Source organism: Pristiophorus japonicus, chromosome 21, assembly GCF_044704955.1.
Source record: "Pristiophorus japonicus isolate sPriJap1 chromosome 21, sPriJap1.hap1, whole genome shotgun sequence".
NCBI classification, from domain to species: Eukaryota; Metazoa; Chordata; class Chondrichthyes; family Pristiophoridae; genus Pristiophorus; species Pristiophorus japonicus.
In genome coordinates this window covers 2,196,048-2,222,621 of record NC_091997.1, presented here as the reverse complement: position 1 = coordinate 2,222,621, position 26,574 = coordinate 2,196,048, and the positions used below count along the sequence as shown (strand labels likewise).

At 44.4% G+C, this 26,574-nt stretch overlaps 1 protein-coding gene and 1 long non-coding RNA gene across 2 annotated transcripts in view; both read left to right on the top strand.

Annotated features, from left to right (window-relative positions):
* The window catches only part of med24 (mediator complex subunit 24), a 590,098-nt gene that overhangs the window by 30,801 nt on the left and 532,723 nt on the right, over positions 1-26,574 (top strand). The gene's annotated exons all lie outside the window — the stretch shown is intronic.
* Positions 7,138-24,731, top strand: LOC139233581 (uncharacterized). The gene is made up of 3 exons (XR_011588183.1): positions 7,138-7,193; positions 11,686-11,861; positions 24,665-24,731. It is a non-coding gene; the product is annotated as an uncharacterized lncRNA (long non-coding RNA).

Here is a 26,574-nt window from a genome sequence, read left to right as displayed (position 1 = left end):
TCTTCTGGGCAGTCAGCCAGCTTCCAACGGCCCGCTGGGGTATTCAGGGCTAGATTCGGAGCACAGGGCACGGAGCCAGTGTGCAAAGCCCCTGGTTGTGATGCCGGCTCCCGCACGATCCATAGCGCGCTGTGCTGGGACCACCCTGACCCACACTCAGGGCCCAGTTGCCCAATTTTGCAAACTTTTTCAGGCTGTATCAGGACCGCTCTGCCGTCATTAACGCCCCGAAATCCTAAAGGCCGAAAAACCAGCCCTTAATTAGAGGTAAACTTTTGTTTTCACTGCGTGGGCAGTAAACTGGTGGAGCAATGTCATGACGATCATGCAGTGAAGACGCAAATTTATCCCCTGATTTCTGCCAGTCTTGTCCTCCTTCTGGACCCCATTCTGCTTCTCTTCATTTTTATAATTTATTGTTATTTTTAATGCAGGGTACGCACTATGTCAACCCTTTTTTTGTTGAAAATCCTTTGTTTTTGCTCCTCCCAAGTCCCAAATGTTTAGTGCCATTGATTTATGGGGGGCGGGGGTGGATTTTAACCGAAAAAAACAGGTGGGCTCGGAGCGTAGAGCTAGTTAAGTTGTTAAAAATCATAATCTCGACCTGAACCTGCCTCCAACTGCGTTAACAGATTGGACGGGGGCTGGCAATCAGTCCGCTCCCAGGGGACAGACATCAATTTAAATATTTTATTGAGGCTGGAAGCCTCGTCGTTAACCTCCATTTTGTTTTTAACTGTAGCTGGTCGACTTTTACACACCTCGTAAATCCCGGCAGTTACAGGAAGATGAGGACTGCTGCATCCATGTGGTAAGAATCATTACACCTACCTCCTGGATCCAGGGTCCCTGCCTAACCTACCATCCATGATCGGAGTCCCCCTCATGAGGCCTGCGATTGCCTTCCTGGACACCACTCCCTCCCCCACCGATGTTCCTGAGGCCAACCACAATCCTCCGGTGGTCAGCCCCGATCTTCTCTTCCCACCACACCGCGCCCTCCCAAATCCCTCGATGGCCCCGATTGTCCTTCTCCATGCACCCTCCCACCCCCTCCCCAATCCTCCAGAGGCTGGCACCAGCCTCTGCCCAATCCCTCCCTCCCTCCACAGGCCTACCCACCCACAGTTACCTCTCCATCTGGCTGCCTGTGGGTGGGAAACTCAGCCTTCACATGCAATTCAGGCCCTGCCGTTAACATCGGCAGGGCCCTGCGGGAAACGTGCTCTCCCACCCACATCGGAGTCCTCCCACCTCCAACCCGTCTTCACCTTGAAAATCCAGGCCTATATAGTGGCTAAATATATCAAATTTCATTTTTATTACATAGGATCCTGGAATGTTTACTGGTGTTTTGGAATCGCATTCCGTACATTTATAATTAGACCATTAATTTGTGCTAGCTGAATAAGTCAAATTCACATTTTTATTACATGGGATATTTCCTGATATTTCAAGAAAGACTTTCATTTCTACAGCACTTTTTCACCACCTCAGGAGATAGCAAAAGCACTTTATAGCCAATGAAGTACTTCTTGAAGTGTAGTCACTGTTGTAAGAAACATGTCAGCCAATTTACGCACAGCCTGCTCCCACAAACAGCAACGTGATAATAACCGGATAACCAGTTTTTTTAGTGATAATGGTTGAAAGATAATTATTGGCCAGGACACCCGGGGCAAATCCACCTGCTCTGCTTCGAAATAGTGCCCTGGGATCTTTTACTCCCATCTGAGAGAGCAGACGGGGCATCGGTTTAACATCTCATCGAGAGACACGCCTCCGACAAGTAGCACTGCCTCAGCACTGCACTGGAGTATCGGCCTAGATTTTGTGCTCAAGTCCCTGGTGTGGGACTTGAACTGATCATTTTCTGACTCAGAGGCGAGAGATGCTACCACTGAGTCAAGGCTGACACCTTTTAGGGATCAAATGCTATGCTTCAGTCGATTTTTCCATAAAAGACAGAAATTAGCCACTTTCCCAATCACCTTTTTGGGAGGTGAGAGCTAATTTTTTGAAAAATAGACCCGAGACTTGCTGAAATTCAGAATCAAAGGTTGGAATGTTGTACATTTGCACCATTGTGCATAACCAGATCAATTCTTCAGGCAACTTTCTCACACTGACAATGGCATCGTGGCCAAATACATTAACTTGGCAACAATGCATCAAAGGTTAATTGATCCGGATACTGACCCAGAGGAACAAATCGCTTCTAAACTGCTTGCTTTTAGCTGAGGAAACCCGCAAAACACAACAGCTTCCCAACAACTGCTGTGAAACCTATTACATGGTCAGCAGCAGGAGCTCACACTCAGCTGATTCCAGGATGTTTGTCACAGTATTATGAACATGGAGACTGAAGAGAAAATAAAGTTGCCTGTAAGATGAGCATCTTGCTATTTTTGGGGGGAATTTCACCCAGCCAGTCTGAACGTGCTTAGCAAATATGTAATGCAAAATTTCTCTTAAGTGCAGTAGTATTATGATGATCACAGCTGTCTACCAGCTGCACGACTTGATTACTACTCAAATAATTCTGATACCAATGTCAAATCAGCCATGGCCACAAAGGTACTCATCAGGTCAGAGCAGAAATCTGGGCAAAAGAGGTATGTGATTTGAACCTGTGTGGTGCCAACTATAAGCTTGGAATATGGGGGCACTGGCTCTAACAATCAAGGACACGTGTTTTAAAATCAAGGATACTTCATTGTACTATGTGTAGCACCATGAATATTTGAATATTGACTATATTCAAGGCTGAGATAGATAGATTTTTGGACTCTAGGGGAGTCAAGGGATATGGAGATCGGGCAGGAAAGTGGAGTTGAGGTTGAAGGTCAGCCATGAATCTTACTGAATGGCGGAGCAGGCTCAAGGGGCCGTATGACCTACTCCTGCTCCTAATTCTTATGTTTTTATGTTCTTATATCCTGATCTCTTCAATTTTTTGCTCCATTCTGTTTGTGCTTGTAACGTGTTGTTACGGGAGTTTAAGTCTGGTATGTGCAAAATGTGCTCCCACCTCCGCTTCTCAATCATATGGATGATCATATTTCGATGTCTTGTTTAAGCCTTAAACTCTCAATTGTGAAAATAGAATAAGCTGCAAACCCCTGTGTCGAAAAGTGTTAAAAATAAATTAAGGCGGCTAAATTGCCCTGCACCGCCTTGGTGGTGCAGAATTTGAATTAAGAGAAGATTTATCGCCCGGCCAGATGGGCTACTAAATCTTGTTGAATTGGGCACTTAGAAAGAAAAATAGTTGTGGGGCGGTATCGGAGGTGGGAATGGCCTCCGCGGGGAGCTGCTGTTAGTGGGGCGCTCAACCTGGAGGACATTGTATAATATTGGACTGCTGCTTCAAACTTGGGACAGTGGAATATTATTAAAATTCACCTGAAAAGTCACAACAGCTTGAGTAAATTGGAACAGTGAGAGGTACGATTTGGCATTCATATTGTGTCAGTGCACCTGTCATTGAGTTGGCAATTTGGACAAACTAACTCATGAAGGCATGATGAAATATAGAGCAACTGACCCATGACTGAAGAACAGTTAACAATAAACTTCAAGTTGGAAGTCAATGCCTTTCATATCATGTCGTCCTGTGGTTATCCTGCTGTTAGTTTTGAAGTAAGTTCTGGGTAGAATGATGATTTAGTGTTGTAGCACTGAACTTCATGCAAATGATTGAAAACAGTAAATCAATTGCGCAGGTTATAAAATTGTACTTTGAAACATAATGGCAGCCACATACCTCTGCCAACCATGTTGGATATGGCATTAATAGAAATTTGGACATTACGTGTAGAGTATCAGAACATCTGTATTTTTCATTCAAAATGGATATTGTGGTTCACAGTATTTTTAACACTATTGTTTATGTCTGTTTTTTGTATTGTAGTAACACCAATACTCAGCAATCTTACAGACGCCCTTTTATCCATATAGTTGAGCACATTCTCGAGTTCAGAGCAATTAAGCTATATGAGCCCCCATCCCTGCTGCCCCCTGCTTCTACAAGTGCAAAGGCTAGTTCCTTGACACTACTAGGCAAGCATAAATTTTCATTCCACACTAAAACATTGTCCCTAGACTGAGCCTAAAAAATGAATTGGTGCTGTCACAAACTGGATTTAGCTGCAAGGTGAAAATATTGTCTCATTTTTAGTAAAAAGAGGGAGAGCAATAGTAGTCTTAAGCTTTTACATCACAAAGCAGTTTGCTGATTTTTCTGTCAGGACTAGTTAGCTACCGCGAAATGAACATCTTGCTGTTGTGTCTAATCATTGTACGTCGTGTCTGATTACTGTGAGAAGCACTGGTGCTATTTTGTATTAGGCTGTAGGTCGTTAAAGAAAAAGCAACCAAGTCAGTGATGTTATTGTACAAAACCTTAATGCACTCATCTCAAATTTCTTTCTTCGCTGATCCAACAAGGATGTTAACCCATTTATTTTAAGATTGCGTACGATAATTTCTACCGTCATTTGATTTAAAACTTAAGCTTCTGAGGAACATCATTGTGAAGCCGCTCTAATGCTGCATGCAGCGGATGTAACTGGTGTTTAACTACTGGCAATTATAGCCTGAAACTAAAGTTCACAATGCTGTCAAACAAAGGAAGTCTGAACTCCATCAAATCTGGACCACAAAACGTTTTCCTATTGCAGCCTCTGAATAATTAAGATTTATTAAAGTGCTAAAGTGTTTTTATGATGTTGGTGCCAAGTTTCTGTTAATATTTTTTTCAAGTTGCTGTTTTCTATTTCACAAACTCTAACTCAATCAAATGTTGATGTTCATAAAATACTTGCTTGATTATACGTGATGTGACCGCTCTCTTTCTCTCTGTTAATTCATGTTAGCAACAATAATATCATATGAGCAGAGAATGCTAGTGTGACATTTTGCGTGACAACAATAGGCCTCTCAAATGACCTGGCCATGTGGCATTCCTGGAGGGAAGTGACCAGGATACAGTCAATAAGAATTTGTTTAAAATGGTAAAACAGTTCTCAACATGAGAACTGAGAAAAATCAACACAATGTATACAAAATATCAGATGAGCATTGATGAGTTGCTGATAGTAATCTAAACAGGGGTTCTGAAAGCATCATAAAACATGACTCCAAACTCCAATATATTTGAATCCTGAGATTCCATTCTTATCTTAAATTTACTTATAGCTGTCTAGTATTATTTATAATATAGTATAGAATCTCCCATAGCATTGGTGACAATAACTCAGAGGATACACTGCTTTACAAGGACGGGAACATCATACTAATGTAATGAACAATGTATTAATATGCTGCTATGGTGTAGTTGTGTGTTATCAGAGGTAGCACTTTAAGATCGCTTTCCGGAAGTAAATTAGAAGCTAACGGACCTTAGGCAAAGTCTGAGGTCGCTGGGAGTCAGGAATTAACTGCCATCCATCTTACCTTGGAAACCAAGTGTGGAGGACTCAATCAATGCTAAACAAAATTGATACAGGTATATTAGCTTGACAAAAAATGTGATGAACATGGCAGGAAAGGAAGTAAGTGTGGCAGTTACAGAAAGTGCATAACTTTTAATATAGTGTTAATAGAAAGATAGGGTGGGTACACTTTGTAGAATTTGAAATAGATATTTACTGTTTGTTCCATCAATATCCTGCTAATTTCTTTGATGTCAAAGTGATTTAACAAAAAAAGGAGTTTGCCGATTATAGGTATTGTGGAACATAGTCCTGTTCTTACTGAGAGTTAAGTAGGGAAAATATCATTGCCCAGTATACAGAAAGAAAGACTTGCATTTATCGAGCATCTTTCACAACATCAGGGCATCCCAAAGCACTTTACAGCCAATGAAGTGCTTTTGAAGTGCAGTCCTTGTACTGTAAGAAATGCAGCAGCCAATTTGGACACAGCAAGATCCAACAAATAGCAATGAGATAATGACCAGATGACCTGTTTTTTAATTTTGTTGGTTGAGGGATAAATATTGGCCAGGACTTCCCTGCTCTTCTTCGAAATAGTGCAATGGAATCTTTTACGTCCGCCTGAGAGAGCAGACGGGACCCCGGTTAAAAGTCTTGCAGAGACTAGGTGGTGCAGTATGTTAACATTTTTCGCTGTGAAATGATTAAATCTTGCGCACCAGATTGAGGGACCTGAAAGTTTCCATGCTCTGGTGGCTTTAAGGAAGTGAATCTGGGACATCTCAATCCAGTTTCTCATAAGTATGAATCCAAAGCTCAAAACTGCCACATATTGGCACTAAATTGCTCATCCCTCTCAGGGGCGTGGAAAATGGAAATGTTGTTGCATTGGCACATCAGGAGATACTAAAGCACATGGTTGGGGCAGAGTAGAGGGAACTTTGCCTGTGCTATAGTTGACCTTGGAATGCTGACGTTGACACTGGGTAGGAAAGTGTTCCACTCCCAAGTTCTGACATCCCTCTCAGCTAAATAAAAAATCAGCAATTGGAGATATATAATTTATTATTGTTTTCGCAAGCGTTACGCAGTGATAAACAGACCTCTCGAAAGGTTCAATTCATTCCGTTCTGGCGAACAAATGGTTAATTGGGGTAGAAATTCATCTTGGCGGCAGTGCACAACTGTCCGGCTGCAACATGCCCCGCCAGATATTTCGCTCCATTGAAGTCACTGGAACTGAATACGGGTCTTGGCGTAGAAAGGGTAGCCTATGCGATACCGTCCGCTTGATGCCACCGCTTGTTTTAGGCCACGACTCAGGCCGAATTTCTGTCCCATTATGTTTTATTTTCTCTTAGCAACAGCATTTTCCGGCTGAACGGTCAATAACTCTTTTGCCGATCATTTCTTCATCTTCACTTGTTTCATGGCTAACAATTCATGCTGTAAATGGCGTGACAGATAAAATGTGACATCGGGCTTCACGTGCAGAACTCCAGTCAGCGAGAGACCAACGCAGAATCATAAAAGCCACTGACTCACTTTCAGCTAAATAAAAAAAATCATTTGCAAGCCTGAATCGAAATGATGCCAACAGGCAGCTGGTGTTCACGATTGATTTCAGGGATGACCTTGTCTTGAAGGTTTGAAGCAGCATTTGTACAGAGAATCACATCCCCTGTGGGGTGGAGGAGGAAAAATAACTGCTGGTTAAATCCAAGTAGCAAAATCAGGAAAAACGCATTGAAGGTGAACCTTTTCTCTCAAGGGCATGTATAGATAATTCTATAAAATCTTTTGTGGTGTGTAAACTATATTTACAAACAGCAACGCAAGAAAGGTGAAAGGTTCATTCTCCATCTTGTTTTGACCTCTCCACTCAATACAAAAATCTTGAGAATGTTCTGTGCTTTTTTGTCTGATTTCCTTTAAGTTGTTCCTTTTGCTATCCATTTACTGCATTGACGTTACCGCATTCTGCATTTGCGATTTCTCCGTGCCTTCTGTTGTCTAGGCACTACGCTCTGGAACTCCCTGCCAAAACCTCTCCGCCTCTCGACCTCTTTTTCCTCCTTTAAGACGCTCCTTAAAACCTACCTCTTTGACCAAGCTTTTTGGTCACCTGCTCTAATTTCTCCTTAAGCGGCTCGGTATCAATTTTTTTGTCTTATAATACGCCTGTGAAGCGCCTCGGGACGTTTTACCACGTTAAAGGTGCTATATAAATATAAGGTGTTGGTGTTGTTGTGATTCCCTGTCGGTGTGCGATTTGCTCAGCTCTTGATCCTAGACAGGTGGTCCACACCAGATATAAAATATTCTACAAATATGGTAAGAGTATTGTACACTGGCTAGGCAAGGCTTTCAGGGTGAATTTTCTCCACAATCTGTACAAAGTAAATGTTCCTTTGGCCAGTCTAGCTGAATTGATATGATTTTTTTGTTTCACCCGTTCCAACTGATTGCTATCAATTTTTTTAAATCAGGCATAGACAGTACAAGTGACGTGCGGCCACACCGAAATATAGTAATCATGAGTTTAGACTGCAGCTTGTGGGGCTGCAGGAAGGCTTGTTTTCCTGTAGAAAGTAGGCTGTGTTGAAAAATATACTGGTTTTAACCAGCAACAATTTATATTTATATAGCGCCTTTACCAGAGTAAAACATCCCAAGGCGCTTTACAGGAGCATTATCGAACAAAGTTTGATACCACGCCGCATAAGGAGATATTAGGACAGGTGACTAAAAGTTTGTTCAAAGAGATGGGTTTTAAGGAGCGTCTTAAAGGAGGAAAGAGAGGTAAAGAGGTGGAGAGGTTTAGGGAATTCCAGAACTTAGGCCTTGGCAGCTGAAGGCAAGGCCGCCCGTTGTGGAACGATTAAAGTCGGGGATGCTCAAAAGGCCAGAATTGGTGCAGCACTGAACTTTCGGGGGTGGGGGTTGTAGGGCTGGTGGAGATTACAGAAATAGGGAGATAAACTATCGGTAAATGTTATCCCTCCTTTTCGGAGGCACTGGGGAATGGCACTGAGACTCCACAGGCACCAGTCACCATAGCTGGGACCATGGAATGGGCAGGGGTTGACAAAGGATGATGGGGTTGATGGCATGAGTTATGTCCCCCTCTCTTCCCCGTTGTTTCCAAACAGGGAATTGCACCCCCACCTCCCTAACTCTTTGTCGATCATTGCTCTTATGTCAGCAGCTCTCACTGGTTCCTCATTCAAATGGGCCTTCTTGATGTGTGAGCCTAGACACTCAGCTGGCTATTCAACTGTGAAAGGCAGCACCTGGTTGATCCTGTTTGTCCTGATTTCCATACACGTTCAGCAAGCAAAATTGCCCAGTTTACACAACCCTAATGCAGGGAGACTAATGTACATTGGGGCATTCCTGATATTTCCTGAGATAGCTGATTTCAGTTGGATAGCTTGAATTGACCTCAGTGCTGCCCCGTTCCTCGCCCTCCTCCCTCCCCCCACCCCACCCCTATCTCCGACCCACTTACCCAAGGGCCCACTCCACTCTATGATGGCTCTATGACACTGAAATAAAAAAGTCTTGCATTTATACACCACCTTTCAGGACCTCAGGACTTTATAGCGAATGAAGTACTTTTGAAGTGCAGTCACTGTTGTAATGTAGGAAATGCCAATTTTCAAACAGCAAGCACCCACAAACATCAATGTGATAATGACCAGATAATCTGTTTTAGTGATGTTGATTGAGGGATAAATATTGGCCAGGACACCAGGGAGAACTCCCCTGCTCTTCTTCAATATAGTGCCGTGGGATCTTTTACATCCACCTGAGAGAGCAGACAGGGCCTTGGTTAATGTCTCATCTGAAAGACGGCACCTCCGACAGTGCAGCACTCCCTCAGTACAGCACTGGAGTGTCAGCCTAGATTTTTGTGCTCAAGTCTCTGGAGTGGGACTTGAACCCACAACCTTCTGGTTCAGATATGAGTGAGTTGCCCACTGAGTCATGGCTGACAACTGAGCCACGGTCCTTGGCCGATTTATCATGAGTCCCTCGAACCTCATCATTCTGGTGCAGTGCACCCCCAACGATGGGCACTCCAGAATTTCTGGGCCAGAGTCTTCAGGACAGACCAGGAGAGAAAGGGGAAAAAATTGGTACAAAAACGATACGAGGATCTGAAATGTTCAAAATCCGAAAGTTTAGTTTCTCTATCCGACACATCTACTTGTCTGTTCTACATTTTGAGTATAATTGTCTTGCAAAAGAGCTTTGCACTCCAGTATATATCATTCCCATCGATTACCAGCATTTTCTGACAGCTTTCCAGGAGGCCAACAGTGTTTGTGGGTCAGTAAATGAGTTCACCCCTCCACAAAAGTCATGTCCATTTCCTATCAGTATTCAACTCAACCGAACCGAAACAGTGGTTGTCGTTCAATGTCTGCAAAAAACATAAGACTCGCAGTGGAATTCAAATCCACTTCCGCTGATGCAGTTCTTGGTAATTAAATGTTACTGCATTTATTAATACAGGTCAATGGCATAATTCCATCTGCCTAAACTGAAAACCAAACCTAATCGAAATGCACTCGCAACCTGTGCTGGTGGATTCAGACTGTATTATATGACATGACTCACAGTTGGATTTCAGATGGATAGGCCCAGATAATCCAGATAGGTACAGAAGAACAACTAAACTTAATGATAAGACTCTACCCGGCCTGTTCCCAGATTAGATACTTATACAAGTATTAAAAATGAGCGGGCACCACAGGATTCACATTTGCAGTTGTACACCTCTCAGTCCTTGCAACACAACAGGGAATATAGATATTTCAGTTACTCATTTCTTCTTCTCTTCTTAGGCAGTCCCTTGGAGTCGAGGATGACTTGCTTCCACATTAATATGAGTTCTCAGGTGACTCATGAGTCCAATGTGGGACCTACAGTCTCCATCACAGGTGGGGCAGACGGTGGTTGAAGGGGCGGGTTGAAGGGGCGGGTTGAAGGGGCGGGTTGATGGGGCGGGTTGAAGGGGCGGGTTGATGGGGCGGGTTGAAGGGGCGGGTTGATGGGGCGGGTTGAAGGGGCGGGTTGATGGGGCGGGTTGAAGGGGCGGGTTGATGGGGCGGGTTGAAGGGGCGGGTTGATGGGGCGGGTTGATGGGGCGGGTTGATGGGGCGGGTTGAAGGGGCGGGTTGAAGGGGCGGGTTGAAGGGGCGGGTTGAAGGGGCGGGTTGATGGGGCGGGTTGAAGGGGCGGGTTGAAGGGGCGGGTTGATGGGGCGGGTTGATGGGGCAGGTTGATGGGGCGGGTTGATGGGGCAGGTTGATGGGGCGCTCCTTCCACTGTTTGCGCTTGGTTTCCGCTTGTTCCCAGCAAAGAGACTCGAGATGTTCGGCGCATTCCCGGATGCTTCTCCTCCACTTTGAGCGGTCTTGGGCCAGGGATTCTCAGCTGTCGGTGGGGATGTTGCACTTTTTCAAGGAGGCTTTGAGGGTGTCCTTGAAGCGTTTCCTCTGCCCACCTGGGACTCGCTTGCCATGTCGGAGCTCTGAGTAGAGCATTTGTTTTGGGAGTCTAGTATCGGGCATGAAGATGGTGTGGCCCGTCCATCAGAGCTGATCGAGCGTGGTCAATGCTTTGATGTTGGAGATGTTGGCCTGAGCGACAGCACTGATGTTGGTGCGCCTATTCGGCCAATGGATTTGCAGAATCTTGTGGATGCAGCGTTGGTGGTTCTTCTCCAGTGCTTTGAGGTGCCTGCTGTACATAGTCCATGTCTCTGGAGCATATAAGCAGGTGGGTATCACTGCTCTGTAGACCATAAACTTGGTGCCGGGCTTGAGGTCCTGATCTTCAAACACTCTCTTCCTCAGGCGACCGAAGGCTGCACTGGCACACTGAAGGCGGTGTTGGACTTTGTCATCGATTCTGCCCTTGTTGATAGTAGGCTCCCAAGGTATGGAAAATGGTCCACGTTGTCCAAGGCCTCGTTGTGGATTTTGATAATCGGGGGTGGTACTGTGTGGTGGGGGCAGGTTGGTAGGACACCTTTGTCTGTCGGATGTTTAGTGTAAGGTCCATACTCTTGCATGCTTCGGTGAAGATGTTGACGATGGTTTGGAGTTTGACCTCCGAGTGTGCACAAACACTAGCGTTGTCTGCATACTGTAATTCAATGACAGAGGATGGGATGACCTTGGATCTGGATTGGAGGCGACGGAGGTTAAACAATTTCCCGTTTGTTCTGTAGATTAGCTCCACTCCAGCGGGGAGCTTACTGAGGGTGAGATGGAACATTGCAGCAAGGAAGATCGAGAAGAGCGTTGGTGCGGTGCCACAGCCCTGCTTCACCGCGGTCCGTACGGGAATTGGGTCTGTGGTGGATCTGTTGGTCAGGATCATGGCTTGCATGTGGAGCAGGCGGAGGTTGGTGAGAAACTTTTGAGAGCAGCCGAATTTGAGAAGGACGCTCCATAATCCCTCACGGTTGACAGTTACTTATTTATTGTAAGGAGAAATATATGTAATGAGCCAGCGGTATATGTTCCATGATGTGTATTATCTAAGAATAATTTCATGTAATTATTGAGCCTTCATGAATTATACAATGCGAACCGACAATATGCTTTCACTAATCAATAGGTGAATTCCATTGCAGTGATTGAAGATTATCTGTGATAAAATCTCTTTTTTCTGCATTCAAATCATAAACAAATAAAAAAAATTGACAAATGTCAGGTGGCAGCTAATATTTTTGGTGCAAGTACAGCAACTGTTCGGGTCGTGCCTTTCTTCCCTGCTCCCCTACACTGTGAGTGGGAGACAGAGGTGACCTTTGGCCTCCTTCTAACATTAGCGCTGCAAAGAGCGCGTTGCACTAGAAAATTACCGACACGCTGATGTTAATGAACCGGCAGTACTAAAATGCCGGTACTACCTGCGCTCTCTCGGCCGGTGGCCGTTATCCTTGGCTGCCAAAGTTACCGCCAGGTTTCCCGCGTTCCTCAATTTTTAGGCCGAAATCCACACTTTGGACAAGTCAATCGAGACAGATAGAGTGGTCATCAAAAAAGTCAGTGCCCATCCGTGTTCAATTGAATTCTACATTCGTCAAAAAGAAAATTATAACCCTCATCATATTCATTTCTGAGGTCGTAAATATTCTTTTTTATTGTTTCATCTTACTTCTTTGCTTTGCTCACAAAATGGCCCATTACGAGTCTTAAGCTTGTAAATTGTGCTGCAGGGCTATTCTCTAACAGGATTTCTCTGCTTCTCTGAATTAGTGCCAAGTTCAGAAGCATCACAAATCAGCCGGGGTTCCTGTTTCTTGATTGGTACCCAGTTATTGCTGCTGGAAAGTTCATGTGACTGACACACTGTGCCATCGACAGTGTGTGAGGAACAGAGACATCCAAAAACATCACAGCATGCATCAGGGAGGCTTCCAGAAAGCAGATGGTAAATAAGAATCCACTTCCCATTTAGATTGCACTATTCCTGGATTTATAGGATCAAAGGAATATATGGGACTAGGAGAGACCACATTGCAGTCCAACTGGCCAATTCTAAGGTTCAAAATATACCACATCTGAATATATTCCTTAATTGCTTCCTCTGTCAAATATCTACCGCATTTTATCTTGATTTTGCTGACTATCTCCCAAGGCAGCCTGCCCATAAATGTTCCACCCGTGAGTAAAATTAATATATATATTCCAGTACAAAACCTACTGCCGACTGAGGGATAGGGGGGTGGAAATATCCAGTCATGGTGAATGGGGGATGTGAGTTGAGACCACAGATTCACCTTGTTAATGTGGATTACCAAAAAGGCACTGGATTTCTTCCAACATTTCGGAGCGTGGGGAGTTATCAGCCTGGGTGGGGGGGCGAGCGGTCATTATTCACAGCTGTCTGATTGTAAGTTTAACGTATCTAATTTAGATTTTCAAGCATAGTTTTAAATAATTACCAGTTGTCATTCTAAATTATTTGGCAACAACTCTTCTCACAGCTGCCAAAATAGCGTGATGCCAAAGAGAATAGTTCTGTAATCGGCAGCATCATAGAGGTTGTCAGGCACCAGATGTTGGGTGGAACTTCCATTTCTACCAGAGATCTTATGGGCCAGTTAGGATTTGTATCAACTCAGAACTACAGTGTAATTTAGGAATGAAGTTGACGAATTGCATTTAACTAAGAGACATAGGACCACCTGCAGGAACTAATCTTGCATCATTGCAGCTTTGCACGCACTGCAGAACAAGTGCCACCCATACAGAGTAACCTTCATCGGACCACCCGGATGCTTTTTTTCAACCTCAGTTTTAGTCATTTGAATTGAGCAAATTACCAGCACTCAGCTGGTAGTATAACTCGAGAAAACCGGGGGAGATTTTTAATTCTTGGGCAATTGACTGGGGGAGTGTGTCGGTCATTCACCCGTAATTCAAGCGAAGACGCCCGAACCATTTCATAGAAACATAGAATCATAGAAAATAGGTGCAGGAGCAGGCCATTCGGCCCTTCTAGCCTGCACCGCCATTCAATGAGTTCATGGCTGAACATGCAACTTCAGTACCCCATTCCTGCTTTCTCATCATACCCCTTGATCTCCTTAGTAGTAAGGACTACATCTAACTCCTTTTTGAATATATTTAGTGAATTGGCCTCAACAACTTTCTGTGGTAGAGAATTCCACAGGTTCACCACTCTCTGGGTGAAGAAGTTTCTCCTCATCTCGGTCCTAAATGGCTTACCCCTTATCCTTAGACTGTGACCCCTGGTTCTGGACTTCCCCAACATTGGGAACATTCTTCCTGCATCTAACCTATCTAAACCCATCAGAATTTTAAACGTTTCTATGAGGTCCCCTCTCATTCTTCTGAACTCCAGTGAATACAAGCCCAGTTGATCCAGTCTTTCTTGATAGGTCAGTCCCGCCATCCCGGGAATCAGTCTAGTGAACTTTCGCTGCACTCCCTCAATAGCAAGAATGTCCTTCCTCAGGTTAGGAGACCAAAACTGTACACAATACTCCAGGTGTGGCCTCACCAATGCCCTGTACAAGTGTAGCAACACCTCCCTGCCCCTGTACTCAAATCCCCTTGCTATGAAGGCCAACATGCCATTTGCTTTCTTAACCACCTGCTGTACCTGCATGCCAACCTTCAATGACTGATGTACCATGACACCCAGGTCTCGTTGCACCTCCCCTTTTCCTAATCTGTCACCATTCAGATAATAGTCTGTCTCTCTGTTTTTACCACCAAAGTGGATAACCTCACATTTATCCACATTATATTTCATCTGCCATGCATTTGTCCACTCACCTAACCTATCCAAGTCGCTCTGCAGCCTCATAGTATCCTCCTCGCAGCTCACACTGCCACCTAACTTAGTGTCATCCGCAAATTTGGAGATACTACATTTAATCCCCTCGTCTAAATCATTAATGTACAATGTAAACAGCTGGGGCCCCAGCACAGAACCTTGCGGTACCCCACTAGTCACCGCCTGCCATTCTGGAAAGTACCCATTTACTCCTACTCTTTGCTTCCTGTCTGACAACCAGTTCTCAATCCATGTCAGCACACTACCCCCAATCCCATGTGCTTTAACTTTGCACATTAATCTCTTGTGTGGGACCTTGTCGAAAGCCTTCTGAAAGTCCAAATATACCACATCAACTGGTTCTCCCTTGTCCACTCCACTGGAAACATCCTCAAAAAATTCCAGAAGATTTGTCAAGCATGATTTCCCTTTCACAAATCCATGCTGACTTAGACCTATCATGTCACCTCTTTCCAAATGCGCTGCTATGACATCCTTAATAATTGATTCCATCATTTTACCCACTACCGATGTCAGGCTGACAGGTCTATAATTCCATGTTTTCTCTCTCCCTCCTTTTTTATAAAGTGGGGTTACATTGGCTTCCCTCCACTCGATAGGAACTGATCCAGAGTCAATGGAATGTTGGAAAATGACTGTCAATGCATCCGCTATTTCCAAGGCCACCTCCTTAAGTACTCTGGGATGCAGTCCATCAGGCACTGGGGATTTATCGGCCTTCAATCCCATTAATTTCCCCAACACAATTTCCTGACTAATAAGGATTTCCCTCAGTTCCTCCTCCTTACTAGACCTTCTGACCCCTCTTATATCCGGAAGGTTGTTAATGTCCTCCTTAGTGAATACCGAACCAAAGTACTTGTTTAATTGGTCCGCCATTTCTTTGTTCCCCGTTATGACTTCCCCTGATTCTGACTGCAGGGGACCTATGTTTGTCTTTACTAACCTTTTTCTCTTTACATATCTATAGAAACTTTTGCAATCCGTCTTAATGTTCCCTGCAAGCTTCTTCTCGTACTCCATTTTCCCTGCCCTAATCAAACCCTTTGTCCTCCTCTGCTGAGTTCTAAATTTCTCCCAGTCTCCGGGTTCACTGCTATTTCTGGCCAATTTATATGCCACTTCCTTGGCTTTAATACTATCCCTGATTTCCCTTCATAGCCACGGTTGAGCCACCTTCGCTTTTTTATTTTTACGCCAGACAGGAATGTACAATTGTTGTAGTTCATCCATGCGGTCTCTAAATGTCTGCCATTGCCCATCCACAGTCAACCCCTTAAGTATCACTCACCAATCAATCCTAGCCAATTCATGCCTCATACCTTCAAAGTTACCCTTCTTTAAGTTCTGGACCTTGGTCTCTGAATTAACTGTTTCATTCTCCATCCTAATGCAGAATTCCACCATATTATGATCACTCTTCCCCAAGGGGCCTCGCACAACGGGATTGCTAATTAATCCTCTCTCATTACACAACACCCAGTCTAAGATAGCCTCCCCCCTAGTTGGTTCCTCGACATATTGGTCTAGAAAATCATCCCTTATGCACTCCAGGAAATCCTCCTCTACCGTATTGCTTCCAGTTTGGTTAGCCCAATCTATGTGCATATTAAAGTCACCCATTATAACTGCTGCATCCTTATTGCATGCACCCCTAATTTCCTGTTTGAAGCCCTCCCCAACATCACTACTACTGTTTGGAGGTCTGTACACAACTCCCAATAACGTTTTTTGCCCTTTGGTGTTCTGCAGCTCTACCCATATAGATTCCACATCATCCAAGCTAATGTCCATTCTAACTATTGCATTAATCTCCTCTTTAACCAGCAATGCTACCCCACCTCCTTTTCCTTTTATTCTATCTTTCCTGAATGTTGAATACCCCTGGATGTTGAGTTCCCAGCCCTGATCATCCTGGAGCCACGTCTCCGTAATCCCAATCACATCATATTTGTTAACATCTATTTGCACAGTTAATTCATCCACCTTATTACGGATACTCCTTGCATTAAGACACAAAGCCTTCAAGCTTGTTTTTTTAACACCCTTTGTCCTTTTAGAATTTTGCTGTACAGTGGCCCTTTTTGTTTTTTGTCTTGGGTTTCTCTGCCCTCCACTTTTCCTCATCTCCTTTCTGTCTTTTGTTTTTGTCTCCTTTTTGTTTCCCTCTGTCTCCCTTCATTGGTTCCCATCCCCCTGCCATATTAGTTTAAATCCTCCCCAACAGCACCAGCAAACACTCCCCCTCAGACATTGGTTCCGGTCCTGCCCAGGTGCAAGGCCTGGGCCTCAGTTAAAGGAAACCGTTGAACTGCCCACCCCAAATAGATGTCTTGATGGAACTCGCCACTTTCAGGCTGTGCAGTGACAGCAAGGTGATTCCTTGGAAGGGCGTTTGCCATCATGGGGGTAGGGGGCCAGGAGCTGCAGCAGCCCAAATAGCTTTTATGTGGCCTGGAGGAGGATTCCTGCCCTGAATTTCATTGCTTCACCATTAGCGGCCGTGCCTTCAGCTGCCGAGGCCCAAAGCTCTGGAATTTCCTCGTTAAACCTCTCCACCTCTCTACAACAAAAGAAAAATATCTCGGATGCTGGAGATCTGAAATAAATTTCTGATGAAAAGTCATCTACCTGAAACATTAACTGTTTCTCTCTCCATCAACACTCCCTGACCTGTTGAGTGTTTCCAGCATTTTCTGTTTTTCTCTCCGCCTGTCTATCCTTTATGATGCTTCTTACAAACTACCTCTTTGGCCAGATTTTGGTCACCTGTCCTAATATCTCCTTATATGGCTTGGTGACAAATTCAGTCTGATTATGCTCCTGTGAAGTGCCTTGGGACATGTTACTGTACTATGTTAAAGGCACCATATAAATGCAAGTTATGTTTTAACCTCACAGAAATAATGTGAAATATACTTTTTTCATTCCAATTTGGCCGTGCCAGCAGCAGTACTGGTCAGGGTGAGTATGGCTCACATTCTACCCAGTTGTCTCACAAAATAGCAATTGAGGTTCTCTGTACATGATAGAATCATAGAATGGTTACAGCACCGAAGAAGGTCATTTGGCCGTCGCGCCTGTGCCGGCTCTCCATAAGAGCATTTCAGCCAGTCCCATTCCCCCACCCTTTCCCCGTAGCCCTGCTAATTTTTTTCCTTCAGGTTCTTATCCAATTCCCTTTTGAAAGCCATGATTGAGTCTGCCTCCATCACACTTTCAGGCAGTGCATTCCAGATCCTAACCACTCGCTGAGTAAAAAAGTTTTTTTCTTATGTTGCCTTTGGTTCTTTTGCCAATCACCTTAAATCTGTGTCCTCTGGTTCCCGACCCTTCCACCAATGGGAACAGTTTCTCTCTCTCTACTCTGTCCAGACCCCTCATGGTTTTGAACACCTCGATCAAATCTCCTCTCGATCTTCTCTGCTCCGAGGAGAACAACCCCAGCTTCTCCAGTCTATCCACGTCACTGAAATCCCTCATCCCTGGAATCATCCTCGTAAATCTTTTCTGCACCCTCTCTAAAGACTTCACATCCTTCCTAAAGTGTGGTGCCCAGAATTGGACACAATACTCCAGTTGAGGCCGAACCAGTCTTCTATACAGGTTCATCATGATTTCCACGCTTTTGTACTCGATATCTCTATTCATGAAGACCAGGTTCCCTTAAGGACCCTGATTTATATTTCAAAAACAGACTACCGGCTGAAAAAAGTGGGCACTTTGGCCCAAATACTCGCTTTGACCAGTTCCAGAATTTCGCTAAGTTGAAAATAACCAGGAGGAGGTGGGTTTATTTTTGTGAATTAACCCTTAAAACCCTGAAACTCAGTTCATTTCAGAAACTATCCATCAATGATGTTGTCACTTCAAACAAAAAGCCCACTGCGTCTTAACTTACCAGTGGCTGTAATTTAAGCCATATAATGGGACGTAGTTGAAATAACTCAAACTCACCACTCTAACGAACAGATGAACATCATTTAACCCTTGGAAAGGTGACTTATAGTGCCCGACTATAAAGGATGGGAATGGCACAACAAAATGGAGAAATTGAATGGTTGGCTTCAGTAAACTCCATCTGTTCACATAAAGTTCACATTGTCTGCCTGTTTCACATTAAGGATAAATGGGAATTTTCCGGTTGGCAAACGGTAACTAGTGGGGTGCCGCAGGGATCGGTGCTGGGACCTCAACTATTTACAATCTATATTAATGACTTGGATGAAGGGACCGGGTGTAATGTAGCCAACTTTGCTGATGATACAAAGATGGGTGGGAAAGCAAATTGTGAGGAGGACACAAGAAATATGCAAAGGGATATAGACAGGTTAGTGAGTGGGCAAAAAATTGGCAGATGGAGTATAATGTGGGGAAATGTGAGGCTATCCACTTTGGCAGAAATAATAGAAAAGCAAATTATAATTTAAATGGAGAAAAATTGCAAAGTGCTGCAGTACAGAGAGACGTGGGGGTCCTTGTGCATGAAACACAAAAAGTTAGTATGCAGGTGCAGCAGGTAATGAGGAAGGCAAATGGAATGTTGGCCTTTATTGCAAGGGGGATAGAGTATAAAAGCAGAGAAGTCCTGCTACAACTGTGCAGGGTATCGGTGAGGCCACACCTGGAGTACTGCATACAGTTTTGGTCTCCGTATTTAAGGAAGGATATTCTTGCATTGGAGGCTGTTCAGAGAAGGTTCACTAGGTTGATTCCAGAGATGAGGGGGTTGACTTATGAAGATAGGTTGAGTAGGTTGGGCCTTTACTCATTGGAGTTCAGAAGACTGAGAGGTAGTCTTATTGAAACTTATAAGATAATGAGGGGGCTCAACAAGGTGGATGCAGAGAAGATATTTCCACTCATAAGGGAAACTAAAACTAGGAGACGTAGTCTGAGAATAAGGGGCCGCCCATTTAAAACTGAGATGAGGAGAAATGTCTTCTCTCAGAAGGTTGTAAATCTATGGAATTCTCTGCCCTAGAGAGCTGTGGAGGCTGGGTCATTGAATATATTTAAGGCGGAGATAGCCAGATTTTTGAGTGATAAGGGAGTAAAGGGTTATGGGGAGCGGGCAGGGAAGTGGAGCTGAGTCCATGATCAGATCAGCCATGATCTTAGTGAATGGCGGAGCAGGCTCGAGGGGCCAAATGGCCTACCCCTGTTCCTATTTCTTATGTTCTTATGAATTAATTATCGGTTTACAGTCCTTTATAAAGCTTTTTTGTAGAAGTATCTGACAGTTCATAGAGAGTGCAAAGCCAATGAATAAACCCATTTCTTTATAACTTCCAGATCCACATCATTGGAGTCATTAATGCAGGGCACACTCCTCATCTTTCTTGAAGAAGGGAGCAATGATGATCAAGAGGATAAGAACATAAGAAATAGGAGCAGGAGTTGGTCATTTGACCCTTCGAGTCTGCTCCCCCATTCAATAAGATCATGGTTGATCTTCGACCTCAACTTCACCTTCCCGCACTATCCGCATGTCCCTTGGTTCCTTTAGTATCTAAATATCTATCGATCTCAGCCTTGAATATACTCAGTGACTGACCGTCCACAGCTCTCTGGGGTAGAGAATTCCAAAGATTCACAACCCTTTGAGTGAAGAAATTTCTCCTCATCTCATAAGAACATAAGAACATAAACATTAGCAGCAGGAGTAGGCCATACAGCCCCTTGAGCCTGCTGTGCCACTCAATAAGATCATGTTTGATCCTCAACCTCAACTTCATATTCCTGCCTGATCTCCATATCCTTTAATTTCTCCGAGAGTCCAAAAATCTATCTATTTCAGCCTTGAATATACTCAACGATTCAGCATCCACAGACCTTTGGAGTAGAGAATTCCAAAAATCTCAGTCCTAAATGGCCGACCCTTTATCCTGAGTCTGTGACCCCTGCTTCTATACTCCTCAGCCAGGGGAAACATCCTCCCAGCATCTACCCGATCAAGCCCCTTAAGAATTTTATGTTTCAATTGCAGCAGTCAAAAAATAATTACTGCGCAAACAGTGGCATCTGCTTCTCTTTTGTGAAGGCCCGATCAGACCCCCTGTTGCACAGGCCCACGCACACTTGTCCTATTGTGGATTGGGCAAAATGATCGGCACTCTAGTGAAATGTAGTGTGACACAGAATCTGAAGGCAATGTTAGCAAAAAAACTGTTAAAACATTAAAATTGCAGGGCATGGACTGACTGAGACTTCACTTGGCAAAAATGCTGGCAGCAAGGGAATGGTCATATTTATTATGTGATGTCATCGTCTGAGGAAGATGCCAAAGTGACAGCTGTTTCACAGCTGTACAATTTACTGTTATGATTAAGTTGTGTTTTCAGGGGTCATAGCAGAAGTGTAATTATCTGAATCCAGTCTCTGAAAGGCAGTGTACTCTGGCTGACTTCCCCATTCTAAAGACCCACTGCGAGGAAGTTCAAAGTACCCAGCATCGAGGTGCAAGACACAACCAGGGTAGTCCAGTCGAAATATCCTGCCCACAGGAGCACAGCTTAACTTGGGCTGTTTATCTCCACGCACCCTGCTCGAGAGCGTGCATTACTTAATCGGCCTGATTTTTAAAGTGGATTATTCCACATCCTGTGGAATTTGTGAATTTTTTGGGAGGTGAGGGTCATTTTCGATCCAAAACAGAAAAGGTCATCGCCATTTAGTATGGAGTTATCCAATCCCAGCTGTCACACCCTGGAAAGCACTGCAATCTTGCTTCAAAGCCCCTTAGGTATCGAGAGGGAAAATCAGCCAAGGTCCTCACTATCCAGTGAGCCCTTGCCAGAAGTGCATGATGTAGATGTCGGGTGAGGAGGGGGTTAGGGTTGCCTGTGATGCCCCATAGCTGCATAGCCTTCCGGCACTTGTAGTACTAGTTAACATGTGACTAATGGCCACGAGCAAGGGACCCAAGAGCTAGCGGCAGCCCTGCAAATGTACTGTGGTACGAACCAACATCTTCCACAGGGGTTACACAGGGGATAAATACTTAAGGTCATCATTGTGTGATGTAAAATCATGTGGGAGGGTGAGGTGGGGGGGCGGGGTGGGGGGGGTGATACTTGGCAGTGCATTCAGGCACTAAAGAGCCTTTGAGGTGGCCAAGGTGGTTTAGCCTGCATTTAGCACAAGACACCATCTTGGTAAAGGAGTTGAAACCTGTGCTAGAAACGGCCGCCCGGAGGGTCGTTAAGCAGTCGATTGTCACTTACAATGCCTGCTAGCGCTCATTAAGGAGGCTGCATGGATTTTGGTGGCTAGTGCTTGTCCTAACACCCTCTCCTAACGGCAACCTAAATTTCAAGCTCTACTTAAAGGGATACTCACCATTTCATGTTCATTTGCTGCTGGAGCTGTGAAGAGGACCTCTGAAACACATCGGGAGACTTTCTGGGACACTTTGCCAAGACTTTACCAACACTCACCAAGAGGAGTCAGTAGGAGAAAGGGGGTGCTTGGTCATGGGCATCTTGCTAGCGGGAGAAAATGGAGGAGGACATGAGGCCAGACAGAGCAGTACCAACTGCTGCAGGAGAGAGGGGCAGGAGGGCGAGGATGGGGAGGTGTCCTTCCCCTCCCCCTGCGAGTACAGGACATCCCTCCTCCTCTGGACTTTCTCCACCAAGATCTCCAGTGCAACTTCAGAGAACCTCCCTCGGTCCCTAAGCCATCCTGCCTGACAGCTAGCGCACTCCACATATTCAGTGGAAGTGTGTGCGAGGAGCCCACAGATACTGCTCCACCAAAATTGTGTCTAATCGGCCCTTGAGTGCTAAACGTGCAGTTTTCTGGTTTAGCACCCCCAAGCAAATTCAAGTGATAGTAATCAACAATTCGTCCGAAAAGTGCATGCTAAATCTGGACTTTCAAACAGGGGTGTCTTATTCATACAGCACCTATTTAGTGCCTGTTGCCACTCTTTGGCCAAAATAAACCCCATGGATTCTTTACAAATTTACAGAAAATGAATGTTTTTAATGATAGATGAAAGAAAAAGCAAAATTGATACTGGAAAAAAGTCTCGAATTACTTATCATACGGGGTGGGGTCCAGACAGAACTGAATTCTTGGGCAAGATAGAAATGATTTTAACTTATTATTATAGAAAGCTAGTTTGACTTTTACACTATATGGTTTAAGACTTTTATCAAAGAGTGGATTTGGCAATGCTTCACATCATTGGCTTCATTTTTGGATTATGAAGAACAACGATAAATTGCTGCAACCTGACTGCTGTTCAGAGACCAATTACTGTAATTGTCGTTCTAATTGCATTTTGAATTCCAGATTCAAATGAGATACCGAGGGATAAAGTGCAAATGTAGTTATCATTTTAGAGTTTTAAACATATTGTGACAAAGTTGGCAGACATGTTTTATTAGAGTGAAAAACACCACAAGTCGCTGCTAATATTGCACTTGCTATTAGTTAATTGTAAACATTTAATGCATGTCACACTTGCATGTCATATTTTTCTATCTGCAAATGTTGCATCACATTAAGAGTATTAAAAAAAGAAAGACAGGCAAGAATTTGTAATCACACAAAGACTGCTTAGCTACAGAAAATACCTTACTGATTCAAGAGTTATATAGGCCCTGCTATTTACGGGGAGGGAGAGTGGGGCGAATGTTGGCAGGGGGGAGATCCTGGAAATGCTGGGAACGCCGAGGTCCTGCCGAATTTATTGGCAGGATCTCATTATAATTGTTTTACTCTTGTTTGCCGCCCAGCAGCTAGCCAGATTGACAGGGTGCCGGGCAGGAAAGTCAGTGCTAGCATGCTGCAGCTGGGGATGGGCAGGAGGGGGCACTGCCAAAGATCGCAGGGTTAGTGGAGGGTTATCAGACCGGCAATCAGGAAGGAGGAGGGTGGCAGCAGCGAGAAATATCGCGGAGTTGGTGGTGGGGGGGGGTTGTTTGTCAGACTGGAAATCAAGAGGGAGGGGGGACCTCGAGAGACATAGGTTTGAGGGGAGGGGGGGGGGGCAGCGGGGTGGGTCGCGGTAGACGATTCGGTTGAGGGGCAGAGGAGAAACATATTGTACCAGAGTTGGTACCTGCTCCTCCTGGCCCACAAGCAGTGCGATTAAAAGCACATACCTGCTAGATCTAGCTGCTCCCACCTCTGCCGGGTTTCCCGAGCCCTGGGAAACCAGCTTTAAATTCAAATGGCTGCCAAAATCTGAGGAACGGAACTTCATTAAACTTTTGTAATCATTGACCTGCCTCTCCGGAGCGAGTTATTCTGATGCCCCCAAACACGCCGTGGTTAAACCGAAAGTAGGCACATTCACGGTGGGTTGGGTGGGGCTGGTTTCACATGTTTACCCATTTAGTTCCCCCACGCCGACCTTTTCCCATCTATCGTGGGGGGGGAGGTTTAAAATTACCCCCATGGTGTCTGGAATGCTAACTGACCTGAGGAATATGACATAGAAAGAGAAAAATACCCTGTCACTTAATACTGGGTATTTCTGACCGGAAAGTTGAAACTTACAAATATTTTTGAATTTGACTGTTATCTCAACCAAACAATGGTTGAATTTTGATTGAGGTTCAGTTTATTTAACAGCAATTTAGACTTTTGGTCTTAAAGGGATCTAGTTTCATTTTATCAGTGGAGTAATATACTGTTGATCATATGGTATAGTATGGTATAACTCTGCTGTCCATATAAAACAGCATCTTATTTGACTTACCATCAACTGAGATCCAGTAATGTATAAAACAGCTGTGTATGGTGCATACATGTGTCTGTCTTACCTCAGGTATTGCACCTTGGGCATCACACGCATTTATATGAAAATACTTATGTCACACTGGCAACTAACTGACTTAAATTTTATATTAATACAGCAACACAAATGAACACGTATGGAACGTACAAATAAAACAAGAGGAATGCAGGGAAACATACAATGAGGAACTACTAAAGATTGATTAAAACAACAAATCAAGACTGAGCATTCAGCAAAAGCTACCAATGAAAGGAGAAGCTTAACCAAAACTCCAAAAATTGTGCAGCATTGCTTTGAGCCACCATCTTGAATTTTCCCCCAGATTAAGGATTTTTGGTAAACCATTATTATTTTAATATAAGAAGCACATTAAAAAATTAAATCATTCAGAATAAAGTGCTCATTCTTACTAACAGCTGCCTGGTGTGTGTTGTAAATCTCTGGAAAATGTTTTCTTAGAGGGGTCTACTCTTCTATCTCAGGCCTGTGGCTCAATTTAGAGTATTGGTTGGAAGTTCAATTATTGTGCTGGGCTTTGGTGATCTTGTTCTGTAAATCCCTTGGTTTTTCCTTTAATGGATGGCTGCCACGTCAATCATGACAAGTCCCTCTCCTCTCCAATTCTGCTCAAGAACATAACATAAGAAATAGGAACGGGAGTAGGCCATATGGTCCCTTGAGCCTACTCAGCCATTCAATAAGATCATGGCTGATCCGATCATGGACTCAGCTCCACTTCCCCGCCTGCTTCCCATAACCTCTTATCCCCTTATCGCTCAAGAAACTGTCTATTTCTGTCTTAAATTTATTCAATGTCCCAGCTTCCACAGCTCTCTGAGGCAACGAATTCCACAGATTTCCAACCCTCTGAGAGAAGAAATTTCTCCTCATCTCTGTTTTAAATGGGTGGCCCCGTATTCTAAGCTCGTACCCTCTAGTTCTAGTCTCCTCAATCAGTGGAAACATCCTCTCTGCATCCACCTTGTCAAGCCCCCTCATAATCTTATACGTTTCGATAAGATCACCTCTCATTCTTCTGAACGCCAATGAGTAGAGGCCCACCCTACTCAACCTTTCCTTATAAGTCAAAGCCCGCATCCCTGGAATCAACCTCGTGAACCTTCTCTGAACTGCCTCCAAAGCAAGTATAGCCTTTCGTAAATATGGAAACCAAAACTGCACGCAGTATTCCAGGTGTGGCCTCACCAATACCTTATATAGCTGTAGTAAGACTTCCCTGCTTTTATACTCCATCCCCTTTGCAGTAAAGGCCAAGATGCCATTGACTTTCCTGATCACTTGCTGTACCTGCATACTATCTGTTATAGAAACATAGAAACATAGAAAATAGGTGCAGGAGTAGACCATTCGGCCCTTCTAGCCTGCACCGCCATTCAATGAGTTCATGGCTGAACATGCAACTTCAGTACCCCATTCCTGCTTTCTCGCCATATCCCTTGATCCCCCTAGTAGTAAGGACCTCATCTAACTCCTTTTTGAATATATTTAGTGAATTGGCCTCAACAACTTTCTGTGGTAGAGAATTCCACAGGTTCACCACTCTCTGGGTGAAGAAGTTCCTCCGCATCTCGGTCCTAAATGGCTTACCCCTTATCCTTAGACTGTGACCTCTGGTTCTGGACTTCCCCAACATTGGGAACATTCTTCCTGCATCTAACCTGTCTAACCCCGTCAGAATTTTAAATGTTTCTATGAGGTCCCCTCTCATTCTTCTGAACTCCAGTGAATACAAGCCCAGTTGATCCAGTCTTTCTTGATAGGTCAGTCCCGCCATCCCGGGAATCAGTCTGGTGAACCTTCGCTGCACTCCCTCAATAGCAAGAATGTCCTTCCTCAGGTTAGGAGACCAAAACTGTACACAATACTCCAGGTGTGGCCTCACCAATGCCCTGTACAACTGTAGCAACATCTCCCTGCCCCTGTACTCAAATCCCCTTGCTATGAAGGCCAACATGCCATTTGCTTTCTTAACCGCCTGCTGCACCTGCATGCCAACCTTCAATGACT